This window comes from Macaca mulatta, chromosome 7, assembly GCF_049350105.2.
Source record: "Macaca mulatta isolate MMU2019108-1 chromosome 7, T2T-MMU8v2.0, whole genome shotgun sequence".
In the NCBI taxonomy this organism is placed as follows: Eukaryota; Metazoa; Chordata; class Mammalia; order Primates; family Cercopithecidae; genus Macaca; species Macaca mulatta.
Genome location: NC_133412.1, coordinates 179,104,951 through 179,121,588, shown reverse-complemented (window position 1 = coordinate 179,121,588; position 16,638 = coordinate 179,104,951). Strand labels below are relative to the sequence as shown.

The 16,638-nt window shown below is 54.4% G+C and overlaps 1 long non-coding RNA gene across 1 annotated transcript; it reads right to left on the bottom strand.

The window, feature by feature from the left end:
- Positions 1–9,217: 9,217 nt before the first annotated feature.
- Positions 9,218–14,883, bottom strand: LOC144330513 (uncharacterized). The gene is made up of 4 exons (XR_013396774.1): positions 13,830–14,883; positions 13,215–13,287; positions 9,988–10,085; positions 9,218–9,667 (listed from the first exon to the last, which is right to left on the bottom strand). It is a non-coding gene; the product is annotated as an uncharacterized LOC144330513 (long non-coding RNA).
- Between the last annotated feature and the right edge of the window lie 1,755 nt (positions 14,884–16,638).

Genomic DNA, 16,638 nt, shown 5'->3' with positions numbered 1-16,638 from the left:
CCTGCTGAGGGCCGGGTCGCTATCTAGGGCCGGGTGTCTGGCGGAGCCCCGGGGCCAAAGCTGGTGCACAGGGCGGGCAGCTGCGGGGAGCTGACCTCAGGACACTGTTGGCCCATCCCGGCCGGGCCCTACATCCTGGGCCCCGCCACAGAGGGAATCGCCCCCAGAGGCCCGAGCCCAGCGGGACACGGCACTGACCACCCCCTTCCTGTCCAGAGCTGCAACTGGAGGAGAGCTGTGTGGAGGCGCAGGACGGGGAGCTGGACGGGCTGTGGACGACCATCACCATCTTCATCACACTCTTCCTGCTAAGCGTGTGCTACAGTGCCACCGTCACCTTCTTCAAGGTCGGCGCACATTGTCCCCAGCTGTCCCTGACACTGTCCCCCATGCTGTCACAAACTGTCCCTGACACTGTCCCCCATGCTGTCACAAACTGTCCCTGACACTCTCCCCCAGGCTGTCTCCACCTGTCCCTGACGCTGTCCCCCATGCTGTCCCCACCTGTCCCTGATACTGTCCCCCATGCTGTCACAAACTGTCCCTGACACTCTCCCCCAGGCTGTCTCCACCTGTCCCTGACGCTGTCCCCCACTCTCTCACAAACTGTCCCTGGCACTGTCCCCCACGCTGTCCCCACCTGTCCAACAGTGTCCCCCAGGCTGTCCCCACATGTCCCTGAGACTATCCCCCATGCTGTTCCCCATTCCTGACACTGTCCCCCATGCTGTCCCCACCTGTCCCTGATGCTGTCCCCCACTCTCTTACAAACTGTCCCTGACACTGTTCCCCACGCTGCCCCTACCTGTTCTTGACAATGTCCCCCATGCTGTCTCCACCTGTCCCCTTGCTGTCCCACCTGCTGTCCCCTATTCCTGACACTGTCCCCCCACTATCCCTGACGCTCGCCCACGCTGTCCCCCACATGGTCTCCACCTGTCCCTGATGCTGTCCCCAACACTGTCCCACATGCTATCCCCTATTCCAGAGACTGTGCCCCACACTGTCCCCACCTGTCCCCGATGCTGTTCCCACTTGTCCCCAACACTGTCTCACATGCTTTCCCCACCTGTCCCTGATGCTGTACCCCAAGATCTCCCCACCTCTCCCTAACACTGTCCCCCACACGGTCTCTGCGTGTCCCTGATGCTGTTCCACATGCTGTCTCCCATTCCTGGCACTTTCCCCTATGCTGTCCCCACCTGTCCCCGATGTTGTTCCCCAGGCTGTCCCCTCCTGTCCCCGACACTGTCCCTGACACTGTCCCCCACGCTGTCACCTGTCCCCAACAGTCACCGACACTTCCCCACCTGTCCCTGTTGCTGTCTCCAACGCTCTCCCCACCTCTCCCTGACACTGCCCCCACACTGTCCCTACCTGTCCCTCACACTGTCCCTCACACTGTCCCTACCTGTCCCCTCCTGTCCTGACACTGTCCCCCACACTCTCCCCACCTCTCCTTAACACTGTCTGCCACTCTCCCCACCTTTCCCTGACACTGTCCCCGACACTGTCCCCCATACTGTACCCCACACTCTCCCCACCTCTCCTTAACACTGTCCCCACCTCTCCCTAACAGTGTCCAACACTCTCCCCACCTCTCCCTGACACTGTCCCCGACACTGTCCCCCACACTCTCCCCACCTCTCCCTAACACTGTCCCCGACACTGTCCCCCACACTCTCCCCACCTCTCCCTAACACTGTCCCCACCTCTCCCTAACAGTGTCCCCCACTCTCCCCACCTCTCCCTGACACTGTCCCCGACACTGTCCCCCACACTCTCCCCACCTCTCCCTAACACTGTCCCCACCTCTCCCTAACAGTGTCCACCACTCTCCCCACCTTTCCCTGACACTGTCCCCCATGCTGTACCCACATGTCCCTGACACTGTCCCCCATGCTGTACCCACCTGTCCCTGACACTGTCTTCTGTGTTGTCCCACATGCTGTCACTACCCTGGCCCTGCTCTCCATGTCCAGGCCTGGGGGCAGGCAGTGTAGAGGCCCTGCCACCTGGGTGACCTTAAAGGCAGATGGGCCTCAGGGGCAGGGCTGTGGCCTAAGTGACCTGAGAGGTAGATGGGCCTCAGGGGCAGGGCTGTGGCCTCAGTGGCCTGAGGGGCGAGTAGGACTTGGGGGCAGGACTATGGCCTCAGTGGCCTGAGGGGTGGGAAGGCCTCGGGGACAGTGCTATAGCCTCAGTGGCCTGAGGGGTGGGTGGGACTGGGGGCAGAGCTGTGGCCTCAGTGGCCTGAAGGGTGGGTGGGCCTCGGGAGCAGGGCCGTGGCCTCACTCACTCCTGTGCTGTGCCTTGCCTACAGGTGAAGTGGATCTTCTCCTCGGTGGTGGACCTGAAGCAGACCATCATCCCCGACTACAGGAACATGATCGGGCAGGGGCCCTAGGGTCAACCTCTGTGGGGTATCCAGGGCCACCCAGACCCCACACAGGAGCCAAGGGCCATGCTTAGCCACCACCCAGGCCACTGGTGCCCCCTGACCTCACCTCCCTCAACCCCATGGCTCTCTGGCCTAGCAGTTGCCCTCTGACCCTGCTATACCAGACACGCCCCCCTTCCAGACCCTGTGCATAGCAGGTCTACCCCAAACCTCCGCTGCTTGGTGCATGCAGGGCGCTGGGGGCCAGCTGTCCCCTCAGCAGGACATTCCTACCCTCTGGCCTGCCAGGTGCTCACACAAAAGGAGGCAGCGGCCGGCATACCAGGCGCCCACCCAGGCAGGAGCTGGCCCTGGAGCCACCCCGTCCACGCCAGCCTCCTGAACACAGGTGTGGTTTCCACATGGTGACTGGGAGCATCAGCCACCAAGGCGGAGAAGCCACAGCACCATCAGGCCCTGCTGGGGAGGCTTCGGAGAGCTGCGAAGGCTCAGTCAGATGGCCTTCCTCCCAGCCCGCAGCCAGCCGCCTCCATTCTGGGCACTCCTGGGAACAGACATGAGGAATGAGGTTGTTCTTATTTCAAGCCACGCACGCTGCTCTCCGGCTCCTGGGAAGAAGCCTCCCATGGAACAGGGTCTCGGTGCCAGCACCGCCCCTTGGCTGCCGGCCCACGCTGCTGGATTCTCGGGTGGAACTCGACCCACAGGGACAGCCAGCCCCAGAGTCTGCACTGGGAGAGGAGGGACCAGGGCCAGGCCCAGGACACGGCCACCTCCCACCCACTCCACTCAGCCGAGATCACTCAGAGAAGAGCCCGGGACACGGGTCGCTACAGGAGCCCTACAGGGCAAGGGTGAGGACAGCCCAAGGAAGGAGTGAGCATCTGCCCAGACAGGTCTGCCAGAGGAGGCCTGGTGACCAGGTCCCAGGCAGGCAAGACTCAGCCTTGGTGGGTCCTGAGGACAGAGGAGGCCCAGGAGCACCGGGGAGAGAGGTGGAGGGACACCAGGAGAGCCAGGAGCGTGAACACGGCGGAACTCATCACAGAGGCTTAAGTCCAGCCCCAAGTCACGTGCAGCAGGAACAAGCAGCCACTCTGGGGCATGAGCTGGAGGCGAGACGGCAAAGAGGGTGCCCGCGGCCTGGGGAGAGCAGGGCTGCCGGCCACGACTGCTGGACAGAGGCTCCCACGCTCTGCTGCCCGCGTCACGCCGTTCGGTGAATGTCACGCAGAGTCTGCAGACAGGAAGGGAGGCACGAGCGGGAGCGCGGCAAGCGCCTGCCTCGGCCGTCAGGGAGGACTCCCGGGCTCACTGGGAGGAGGTGCCACGATTTCAGCTTTGGTAGCTTTTCTCTTCTTTTAGATTTTCTAAAGCTCATGAATTGTCTTTAATGTTTCTCGTTTTTGATGACAATAAAATATCCTTTTTAAGTCTTGTACTTTGTGATGGGAGCAGCCTTCTTGTGTTCACGCGCGTCCTGCGCCCGGTGGGAAGCAGAGTCAGGAGGAGGCTGGTCGAGCTGCACCTCGGGGGCTCCCTGCACACGCCCCCCGCCTCCTGCGGCCACACGCACTGCCCACGCAGCCCTCCCTGGCCCCGTCACTACGTGGACCCCCGGGGCTTCTCCTCTTGCCTACATGGATGCAGTTTCTCCTCCTGCTGGGCACAGTGCTGCCTGCCCTGGTCACTCTGCATGGGGCAGGGCTTCCAGGACGAGCTGGGTTGAGGCCTGGGAGCTGGCTCAGACTGGCCAGGCAGAGCCACACGGAGGGCCTTCCAGAATCAAGAGGTGGGTGTCAGATCTCTGTGAGTCAGCTCAGGACCACAGAGGGGCGGCTCGCACCGCAGACCTGGATCCTCCCAGGCCTAGGGACCAGGAATCTGAGATGGGGATGCAGGCAGGGCTGGTTTCTCTCAAGCCCTCTCTCCTTGGCTTATACACACCGTCTCCTCCCTAGGTCCTCACATGGCCATCCCTCTGTGTGCCTGTGTCCTAAGCTTCTCTTCTCAGAAGAACACACATCAGATTAGATTAGTGACCTCATAGGAACGTAATGACCTCTGTAAAGACCCCATCTCCAGATACAGTCACATTGCGAGGCCGGGGATTAAGACTTCAATATATGAATTTGTAGCACTCACAATGTAACTCATAACAGTCCATAGTCTGGCCCCCCAAAATTCATGTTCTTCTCACATGCAAAATACATTGATCCTATCTCAGCATCCCCCAAACTTAGCCCTTTCAGCATCAATTCTCAGCCTGAAATCTCATCAAAATATCACCTTAATCAGGTATGGGTGAAACCTGGTGTGATTCATTCCGAGGTAAGATTCAGCCCATAAGAGACATGTTGGGTGCCAGAAACAAGGACCAGGCAGGAGAGGCAGAGGTGGAGACAGACATTTTCAAAGATAAAGCTGGGCACTAGGTCATGTAGCAAGGACAGATTTTCAACAGAAATAACTATTGCAACAGAAGAAAGAGTCCGGCAAGACCTGAACTCACCTCCATCTGTGCAGAGGCGACAGCCTTGTAAAGGGAGACGGTACGGGGAGCAGCGAGGGTGCTCGGGGCTCAGGCGTCGGGGAAGGGAAAAGTTGCCCAGCGCTGGTCAGCGTCCCTGGGATGGGGCCTGCTGTGTCCGCGCCGGCCACTGTTGAGGTCAGGATTCTGTCCTCCCAGAGCCTGGAGACACCGGCCCATCTTCCCAGTGGGGACACTTCAGGGAGTGGCTCTCAGGTCCCGAGAAAGACCCTCCTGGGTCACAGGAAATGCACAGACATCGGGAACGGACAGAAGGACGTGTGGTTGCAGCCCTTTCAGCAGACGCCCTGAGAAAGGGAGGTCGGGGTTGGAGCAGTCAGTCAGTTCTGGTGCACGGAGCTTTCTCACGCAGGTGTTGACGGGGCAGGGGTCGGCCTAGGGGTGCAACCAGAAGCTGTTAGACACTGTTAGTGTCTGCTCAAGTCTTTACAAGCCAAAGCTGAGGCCGAGTGGAGAAGCTCCAAGGAGCCTGGCTGGAACTCAGTCAAGGACATGGTCTTGTTACTGAGGTGGCTGCGGTGGCTGGGCTGGGAAATGCCATCGGAGTTTCCTGTGGCAGGAGAGAGACCATCTCACCCAGGAAAAGGGGAGTGGTTGGATTCGTTGGTGTGGCATCGAGCAGCAGGAGCTGCACCAAACACAGAGTTGGGGTGAAATCCCCAGACTCCAGGCCCTGCGGTGCCGTGGGAGGCCTCACCGCTGGAGGGTGGGCTCCAGGGGGCCTGGCCTGAACCGGGTGCTGAAGCCCAGCCCTTTAACTCCCAGGACACACTGCTGCAGCCGCGAGGGGGTGAGGGAGACAGCACCTGGGGTCAGGGCGGGCAGCTGCTGCCTCACCGGCTCTATCCGAAGCCCAAGGATGGCGTCCCAGAGATGCAGGAGAGCTTTGCCCAGAGAACGAGCCAGCCTGCAGGGACCCTGCTGGACAGGTCTCCACCCTCTGCCCTTCAAGCAGGTGCTCTGGTGGGGTGGGCTCCAGTCCACCATCTGATGACAGACGGCCCAGACAAGCTAAGGAAGGGAAACCCAGGGCAGTGCTGGGCGCTGTGTCATTCCGTGCCCTGAGCAGGCCGAGTTGGGAACAAGCAGATGCTCCCTGCAGCTCCTGCCCCCTTCAGGGCCTGGTGCCTGGACCAGGTTCCCTGGGGAAATTGGGCCCCTCCCTGAGGCACCCAGGCCCCACCTCCCCCTTTCCACCTGGGACTGAGCATCCTCCAGAGGGCCGGCCCTCCTGGAACAGCCCTCCTGCAGGAACACCACGCCCAGCCCCAGGACCCTCCCTCAACTCTCCAGCAAGGCTGCACTTGGGTGACCCCCGCACACCCTCCAGCCATCCATGCTGCGATGTAACACAACATGGTGTGACATGGTGTGATGTCCCTGGTGTGACAGGGTGTAATGTGGTGTGATGTGACAGGACATGGTGTGATGTGCTATGATGTGGTATGACAGAGTGTGACATCCCTGGTGTGATGTGATGTGGTGTGATGTGGTGCAATGTCCCTGGTGTGATGTGATGTGACATGACTGGACATGGTGTGATGTGATGTGATGCAGTCGGATGGGGTATGACATCCCTGGTATGATGGGGTATGACATGGTGTGATGTGGTGTGACAGAGTGTGACATCCCTGGTGTGATGTGGTGTGATGTAGTGTGATGGGGTATGGTATGGTGTGATGTGTTGTGACAGAGTGTGACATCCCTGGTGTGATGTGGTGTGATGCGGTGTGATGGGGTATGACATGGTGTGATGTGGTAAGGTGTGACATGATGTGATGTGCTGTGACTGGGTGTGACATCCCTGGTGTGATGTGGTGTGATGTAGTGTGATGGGGTATGGTATGGTGTGATGTGTTGTGACAGAGTATGACATCCCTGGTGTGATGTGGTGTGATGGGGTATGATATGGTGTGATGTGGTGTGACAGAGTGTGACATCCCTGGTGTGATGTGGTGTGATGTGGTGTGATGGGGTATGACATGGTGTGATGTGGTAAGGTGTGACATGATGTGATGTGCTGTGACTGGGTGTGACATCCCTGGTGTAATGTGGTGTGATGAAGTGTAACTAGGGGTGACATAGTGTGATGTGGTGTGACATGATGTGATGTGATGCGGTGTGATGTGGTGTAACATGTGATGTGATGTGGTGTGACATTCCTGATGTGATGAGGTATGATGTGGTATAATGTGGTGTGACATAATGTGATGCAGTGTGATGTGATGGAGAGTGATGGGGTGCAACACTCCTGGTGTGATGTGGTGTGATGTGGTGTGACAGGGTGTAACATCCCTGGTGTGATGGGGTATGATGTGTTGTGACATGGTGTGACAATGTGATGAGTGTGCCTCCCTGGTGTGATGTGGTGTGATGTGGCGTGACATATGTGATGTGGCATAACATCCCTGGTGTGATGGGGTATGATGTAGCTGATGTGGTGTAATGTGATGTGTTGTGATGGGGTGTGATGTGGTGCAACATAATTCGATGTGGTATGTTGCAGTGTGACAATGTGCTATGGTGCGACATCCCTGGTGTGATGTAGTATGATGTAGTTTGACATGGTGTGACATAATGTGATGTGGTATAATGGGATGTGACATCTCTCGTGTGATGGGGTGTGATGGGGTGTGGTGTGACATGATGTGACGTGAGATGTGCTGTGACAGGGTGTCACATCCTTGGTGTGATGTGATGCAGTGGGACATGGTGTGATGTGGCATGATGGGGTGTGACAGGGTACGACATCCCCAGTGTGATGATTTCCATGGTGGGATGTGGCGTGACATCCCTGGTGTGACATAGTGTGATGTGGTGTGACATGTGACATGGTGTGACATTCCTGGTGTGACTCTTGTGTTGACATTTGTGGTCAGCCCAGGATACAGAGGTCCCTGTGGCCGAGGGAAGGGGGAGAATGGAACCATCTGAGCATGTTGACCTGGAGGAATCGGTGGCCCTTGAATCCACGAAGCCCACCCTGCCAGGTGCCCCTGCCCCACGGGACCCAAGTGGGCTTGCAGAGCAGCAAGCAGGACTCTGGTTAGACTGGAGGAAGGACCTGCCACCACGTGGCCTTGTGAGGGGACACAGAGTGAGGCTGTGATCTCAGTGTCCGCCCAGCACAGGGTGCTCCTGAAGCCCCTCCTGTCCTCTCAGCAGGGGTCCCAGAGCAAGGCCCGAGGCAGGCTGAAGAGAGGGGCAGAGGGAGGATGCTGGGGAGGCAGAGGTGAGGGGAGTGAGAGCCCAGGTTTCAGCTGAGCCGCTGCACAGGGAAGGAGCCCAGCTGAACCCCCGTCTCCCAACACGCTCCCGACCCTGCCCCTGCCCAACCACCTCCCAGAGGGCACCTCAGCCCCTCTGCTACCCACACCCAGCAAGGGGTGTGGGGTCCCCACCGAGCCCAGCCAGCGAGGCCCCGCACGGCCACACCTGTGCTCACCACTCCCATGGCCAAGATACCTGCTAACATGGCAGGCCAGGGCCAGGCCTGGAGGAGATGGAACATCAGTCCCATGGCCAAGCTCCCTGCTCAAATGGCAGGGCTGGGCCTGGAGGAGACAGAAAGCCCCGTCTGGCATGGTACTAAGGCTGCACATGCCTGCCAAGTGTGAGGACCACACGACAATGCCTGCCACGTGTGGGGGCCACGTGACAATGCCTGCCATGCATGGGAGCCACGTGACACAAACATGTACTCACACAGGCCTCGCTCAGGGACACAAGCCTGTGCGACTCCAGCACTCACCCTGCAAACTCAGGCACAGGCTTCCTGGGCAGGTCACAGCCTCACACCTTCAGCTGCTCCATGTGCCAGGCCCTTCACCCACGTTCCCGTCCCCAGTGCTGGCTGCTGAGCCACACCGTCTTCTCTGTGGATCCCTCCCAGCCCGCTCAGCACAATGGACATGCTCTCTCCCGTCCTGAGACTGCACCGGCCTCTTCCCCTCAGCACCCACGTCTGCCCGTCTCCCAGGAAACGCGGACCACCACGGTCAGGGACCACCTTCCACCTGACCCCAGGTGGAATCACACTGTGTCCTGCTTCAATATTGAAAAGGGGAAAAGCTGGAGGAGGGGAAAGATAAAGGAGAAAAAATCAGGAGGGGAGGGTCACATTCTTGTGAGGCTTTGATTGGAGGTCACTGAGCACCCACGTTGCATGAAAAAGAGGAGTTGAGGGAGAACTTACCCATTCACCTTGTGCTCAGTAAATCTCCACTTGATAAGAAAATAAACAGAGTAGAGGAAGACGTCAAATATGCGTTCGTCTCAGGGGCAGGAGGGACGATTTCTTGTCTCCTTTTGTCCCACGTCATGAAGACCGGGCTGTTAATTTATATTGTCAGGCTGAGGGAGGCCACCTGGGGACACCTGGCCTATCTGCTGCTGCTATCAGTTTAGAAACAAAAGGAAAGGCGTGATTTTTGTTCTTTTTTTATTTTTATTTTTTCCATGACCCAGCTTCCAAGCTCAGCTTTTCTTTGTGGCATAATGAGTTTGGAGTTCTGAGATTTTATTTTTCTTTCACAATCGTCAAGGTCAGTGGTGTGACCAAGGTCACACCCTCAGTATTCAGGATGTGATGTCGCATAACATCCCTGGTGTGATGGGTTATGGTCAGGAGGGCTGGTCCACACCCAGAACCCTGCCATCCCTGGATGCTTTTCAAATGCGTACTGTGGTCTCTGACACTTTCACCATTGTAGAAACTGAAATGGACCAAAAGATAACTAGGTGAGTAATCTTATAATTATTGGTGAGGCTGCAGCCCGTGCTCATGGAGACAATGCCAGGCTGGAACCTGCATTTCTGACCCCAAAGCTCCTGTTCCTTTCACTCGCCCCACACCACCTCTTTGAGTCCAAAGCTTTGTCCTTGCCTGAGTCCTACCATCAGGGACAGGGGCTCAACACAGCCACCACACATGACACCCTGAGAAGGTCCCTTGAGCCCAGACAGGTTTGGAGAGCACAGAAGCCCTGGAAGCTCTGTGGAGGGGCTGCACAGTTCTCTATTCAGCACTACTCACCAAGTGGCCACCAGCAGAGATGCCACATGGCATGGAGCTCGCCTGGGCCAACAGGTGTGCGGTTGGGAGGCGTTCCCAGGGCACTGGTTGAAGCAGAGCTGTGGGGAAAAGTTGTGGCCAACCTCAGATCTGCTCGTCAACACCTGGTCTCCCGCCTTCCGGGGCCACAGAAAACTAAGCTTCCTGGATACTGAGGCTGGGTGGGGCCATGGGGGAGAATAAATCTCAACGAGTTAAAAGGTCATTTTAAAAAAATATTATGATCATGACTCACATAAACATGATGACACATTTCAGAGATGCTCTTTATCTCATTAATTAAGGTGCTACAATCAGTTCAAAGAGGAATTCAAACTACTACACTTATATAATTGATTAAAGAATGGTAAAAGGCGTTCATAAATAGATGCAAAATGGCCCTTTTCCCTGGAAGGTGAGGAGGAATCCATTGTCCTTCCAAAGATGAGAATTTGAACTTCTACCAATTCAAAGAGTTTTGCATCGCTATCAATTATCTACAGCTTCGAGCAGTGGTCCCCAACTTTTGCCACCAGGAACTAGTTCCATGGAAGACAATTTTTCCACAGACCAGGATTGGGGGATGACTTGGGGACAAAGCTGTTCCATCTCACATCATTAGTCATTAGGGTCTCATAAGGAGTGTACAACGTAGACCACATGAATCTGCAGTTTGCAATAGTGTTCGTTGCTATGAGAATCTAATGCTGCCACTGATCTGACAGGAGGTGGAGCTCAGACAGTAATGCTCACTCACCCCTCTCCTCCTGCTATGTGGCCCAGGTCCTAACAGGCCACGAACCGGTTCCAGTGCATGACCCAGGGGTTGGGGATTCCTGGCTTATAGAGTTGTAAAATAGTTCAAAGAAAATAAAAGATGCAGAGCTCCATAGAATGAAATAACCTGGAAGAGTGTACAAGACGATGCCTTGCTTTCCATTGAAGGCACCTAGTAGTCTTTTGGTTCATTTCAGTTTTTCTCACTGTTTCCTATAAACATATATAACTAACTGACAGAAACAGATCCATAATATAGAGAAGATCCCTGTAAACCAACCAAAAAATTTCAAATATTCAACAGAGGAATAGGAAAGAGAATTCAACAGATGTTTTACAGAAGATAACCAAATAGCCACTAAACTTATGAAAAGATGTTGAACCACACTAGTCAACAGGGAAATGAAAATGAAAAACCACATGAGAGAAAGTCGTTCTGATTCCAATAATGCTGGAGCAGCTAATATCAGACCAGTCCTTTGGCAGATGGCAATTATAAACACTGGAAAAACTAAGCACACACAACACACACACACCAATTGCAGGCACTGGAACATAAGCAAAAGTAGGCAAATACCAGTAAGAATTATTCCTTGAAATGTTTGTCTGAAGTCACACCCCAGCGCATGTAACAGATGCAGCTAGAGTTCAAGCAGGAAACTGCAGCCCTCCTGCTGAGGAGTGGGATGCAGGGCTGCATTTTCAGAGCAGCTGGAAATGAAGAGAAGATGTCCATAAAGGAGAAGGTCACCGAAGGGAAACCCCACAATCTGCAGGTAAACTCCACGGAAACCTCTGGCTGATCCCTTAGGTGTGCATGGGTAAGGAAAACTCCAAAGGGCCCAGCAGAAAGCAACACCTGTAAGGTTGAGAGAACTGAGATTCCAGCTACTGCCAACTGCTGGGCAGACAGACTTTGGAGTTTGAGTCAACTCAAGCTAACTGCTTCCTAACATTGAAAAAAACAATCAATGCTCTGCTAAGGAAGAATGCAAAACCCAACATCAGTACCACATGTTATCAACAACATCAGGTGCACATCCAAAATTACCATGTATGCAAAGAAATACGAAAAGGTGATCCATAATCAAAAGAAAAACAGGTCAATGGAGATCAACTCCAAGGTGACCTAGATGCAGACTCAGTTATCAGACAAGGACTTTAAAGAAGTTATGTTAAATATGTTCAAAGACTTAAAGGAAAATATGGTTGTAATGAGTGACTAGATGGGAATCTCTATAAGAAACTGAAAATATTTACAGGAACCCAATGAAAATTCTAGAACTGAAAGTATGATTCTGAAATGAAAAACATCATTTGGCCAGGCACAGTGGCTCATGCCTGTAATCCTCGCACTTTGGGAGGCCAAAAAGGAAGCATCGCTTGATCCCAGGAGTTGGAGACCAGCCTGGGCAACATGGTGAAACTCCATCTCTATTTTATTAAAAAAGAAAAGAAAGAGAAAAACGTTACTCAAGTTTAATAACAGATTGCAGCAGACATGAGAAGGAACCGAAAACTTAAAGATGCATCTATAGAATATGTCAATTCTTTTTAATCCAATCCAAAGAAGAGAGAGAAAAATACTAGAAAATGAAAAGAGACTCATCCTGCTGGACAAGGTGAAGAATTCCAAAACATGTGAAACTGGAGTCCAGAGGGGGATGTAATACTTCCATGGGAAAGGTCAACCCTAAGCTGTATGCAAATGTACCTGCATAGGCTGCTATGGCAGGCTGATGGCATCTCCCTGGCCAAATGTATGCCCACCTGGAACCTCAGAATGTGACTGCATGTAGAAATGGAGTCTTCACAAATTAGGGTAAGGACTTGAGATGACACCATACTAAATTTTGGATGGGTCCCAAGTCTAAAGACTGGTGTTCTCATGAGAGGAGAGGACCCAGACACACATGGAAGTAAGCCATATGATGGCAAAGGAGAAGATGAGGGGTATCATCTTTTGCATTACTGTAAAGAAACACATGAGGCTGGGTAACTTATAAAGGAAAGAGGTTGAATCGGCTCACAGTTCTGCAGGCTGTATAGGAAGCCTGGCACCAGCATCTGCTTCAGAAAAGACCTCACAAAACTTGCAATCATAACAGAAGAGCAGGTATGTCACATGGCAAGAATGGCAGCAAGAGGCTGAGGGGAGTCCCAGACTCAAACAACTAGATTGTGTGTGAGCTCACTGGGGGAGAACTCACTCATCACCAAGGGGATGATGCGAAATCATACATGAGGGATCTGCCCTCATGATCTAATCACCTCCTACCAGGCCCCACCTCCAACACTGGGAATCATATTTCAACATGAGATTCGGAGGGGACAAACATATAAATCATATCCTTCCACCCCTGGCCCCCCAAATCTCATGTCCTTCTCACTTTGCAAAATACAATCACGCCTTCAGTCCCCCAAAGCCTTACCTCATTCCAGAATCATCCCAAAATTCCCAAGATCCACGTCTCATCTGAAGATGACTCCCTTCCACCTATCAGCCTATGAAATCAAAGACAAATTATTGACTCGAAAAATACAATTAGAGTGCAGACATTGAGGTAAACATGCCCATTCCAAAAGGGAGAAGTTGGCAAAAAGAAAGGATCTATATGCCCCATACAGGTCAGACATCTGGCAGGGCAGTCATTAAATCTTAAAGCTCCAAGGTAATCTCTTTTGACTTCAAGGCCCATACCCAGGGCACACTGGGTGTAGTGGGCTCCCAAGACTTTGGACACCTCTACCCCTGTGGCTTTGGAGGATGTAGCCCCTGTGACTTCTCTCACAGAATAAAGTTGAGTGCCTGTGGCTTTTCCAGATTCAGGGTGCAAGCTGCCAATGGATCTACCATGCTGGCGTCTGGAGGACAGTGTCCACTTTCCCACAGCTCCACTATGCAGTGCCCTGGTCAGGACATTATATGGGTGTTCAACCCCACATTCCAACCAAAAAAATCTTGTCTTGCAAGTTTCCAGGAAATTGCCAAGAAAATTCTTAGAAAACAGGGTTAGAGAAAAGGTGGAGAAACCCCCATGACTCACTGGTTTCTGAAGAGGTGCTTAGGCATTTAAGTGAAACCGATGAAACTCCACACTGTACCCTTCAGAAGGTCAGACACTCACGAGATCGTCAACCACGGCTCCCTCGCTGGGAGGCAGACACAGAGCTGGAGGCGGCGGCCACAGTTTAAACGAGGTGGACAAAAAGGCATCAGCACCGGGACTTGTAAGAGGCCTGGGAAGGAGCAGGCAGCAGTGGAGGCTGCACAGCCTTGGGAAAATAAATTTACTTGGAAGAGACCAGGGACTTGCATTTGGGCCAAAACCAAGGACAAGAGGTCAGCTGGTCCCAGGGAACTCTGGAGCCCAGCACCCCACCATGGGTGCAGGGGCCTGACAACCCCACAGAGGGCTGTGGGCACCGGGCACCAGCCTGCGGGGGGTGTGAAGGCTGCTGCCCAGCCACACATGTCCTGTCCCTGAACAAAGGGTCCAAGAGGCAGCTGCAAACTCGCCCTCCTCAGAGCAGCCTCTTAGCCTCAGCTGGTGTTGGCCCCTGGTCACCACACATGCCCTGACAGTGGGGTCTGGCCTCAGAAAGGGGCCCCTCCATTTGTATTTTCTGACTGATCCTTGACACAGTGCGGACACCAAAGACCAAACCCTAATCTTGATTCACATACTCTGCAAAGAAATGATGAACATTAGTTCTTCCGGAGGTCAGTTTTAGAACATGTTTATTCTAATTCTGCCTTATCTCTGTGCACCAAGAAAAATATCTGCACGTCTGTAGTAAAATGGGAAGGTACCTTCATTTTGTTTGTATGCTAAAGAAAACTTTTTAAATATGTCACTTTTTAAAACTTGGTTTTGTGTGTTTTGTATGCTTATAACATTTTCCATAATAGATCATTTGGATGATGCAGTCAGAGTCTTCTGACAGAAAGCAGATCAATGGATTCCTAGTGATCAGGGACTGGTGGAATTTTTGGAGAGATTCTTCATCTTCTTACAACTGTTCATCTGCATTACAGTGGCGGTTGCATGACTCTGCATTTGTTGAAACTCACATGTAACAGGATGGATTATACTGAATATAAACTACACTTGAATAAATATGACTTTCAAAACTTAAAAAAGTTGCGGGGGTGGTTCACTGCCCTGGCTCAAAGCCCCCTGGCCACGCTGCCTGTCCAGCCCACCCCATCCCTGCCAATGCTTGACTCCAGCGTCCCAACAGCCTCCTGACCCCCAGGGCTGCTCTGCACCCTCAGGAGTGCGGCCATCCGGGAGCGGCTGGATGGAGATGCGGAACCTGAGACTCGACTCGTGCCACACCATGTCCTCCCGCCCCCACCAGCCACACGCAAACACCGAAGCAGCACTGTCCTCACACACGCTGCCCCCACCCACCCTGGCAGGGCCATTCCAGGCCTGAGGTAGGAAAGCAGATGCTCCCCCTTCCCCCAGACACAAGTATACCTGCAACACACCCCAGCACACACACACACTCACATGCACACACCGACACACACACAGGTGCGTACAGCTGAGACACAGCCCATTCCCATGCAGTCTAGCCCCTGTCACTGAGGGAAAGGGGCAGCACCGTGGGACCACGGGAGGGGCAGCTGGACACAGAGCCAGGCCCTGGTAAAGGCCCAGGCCACTGGGGGAGACTGCCAGCATGGCTAGGCATGAAGGCCAGAAGAGGGCAGGAGGGGCTGGGGCACTGTGCCAGTTGGGCTTAGGTGGGAACACGCCGGGCAGGAGAGGAACAGCCCAGCCCCTCACACAGGAAGGGGTGGGGGCAAGGGCAATTTCTGGAGGCCAGGGCAGGGCCACCACCCCAAGGAAAAGCAGAGCAGGGTGAGTACGGACATGGGGCTCGGAGCTGAGCAGGCCTGGTGGGCCCTAGGAGGGAGACACAGAGGACCTGGAGATCTCAAGGTTGGCAGAGGCCAGAGATGGAGCCCCAGCTGGGACTGGACCTGGGCTTATGGGAGCTGCAGGTGACCTGTTCCCCTTCCTGGGGGCCCACCCTGCCCAGAACCTGCAGCCCAGCACAGCTTGGGGCATTGGATAGAACTGGGAGAGAGCAGGACGGGCACTGAGGCCCCTGCCCCAAATGCCCACAGCCTGGGGAAAATGAGCAGGTAGATGGGGGAGCAGGTGGATCCCCAGACACACCCACACAGTACACACAGACTCACCGGGGCCGGAGGGGACAGGAGACTCTCCACCACTGCATGGTTTCTCTCCTCATCTCACCCTGGGTTTCTCCCACACTTGATGCAGGTGATATTCAGCCGAGATTGTGGACGAAGAGTTGGTGCTGGAAGGGGTTAGCCATCTTGGAGGTGTTGCTATGGGATGCAGGGATTTTGCATGTGAGAAGGACGTGATCATGGGGGAGCGGAGGGCAAACTCTCACGGGTTAAAATGTGTTCCCCTATAAATTCATGTGTTGAAGTCCTAACCCCCAGGACCTCAGAATGTGACCTTGTTTGGAAACAGAGTCTTTGCAAGTGCAATCAAGTTCAGATGAGGTCACCCTGGAGTAGGGCGAGCCTCTGATCTGATATGACTGCTGTCCTCATCAAAAGGGGGAATCTGGGCACAGACAGCACGTGGGGAGAACGCCCTGTGAAGATGGCACTGCTCCCACAAGCCAGGAGCGGCAGAGATGGCCGGGAACGCCCAGCAGCCAGGAGAGAGCCTGGGACAGAGTCTCCTGTCACACAGAGGAGTCAGCCTCACCGAGGCCTCCATCCCAGATGCCTGGCCTCCAGAAGCAGGACGGAATAAACTTCTGTTGTTTCAGCCACGCAGTCTGGGGTGCTGTGTTGCC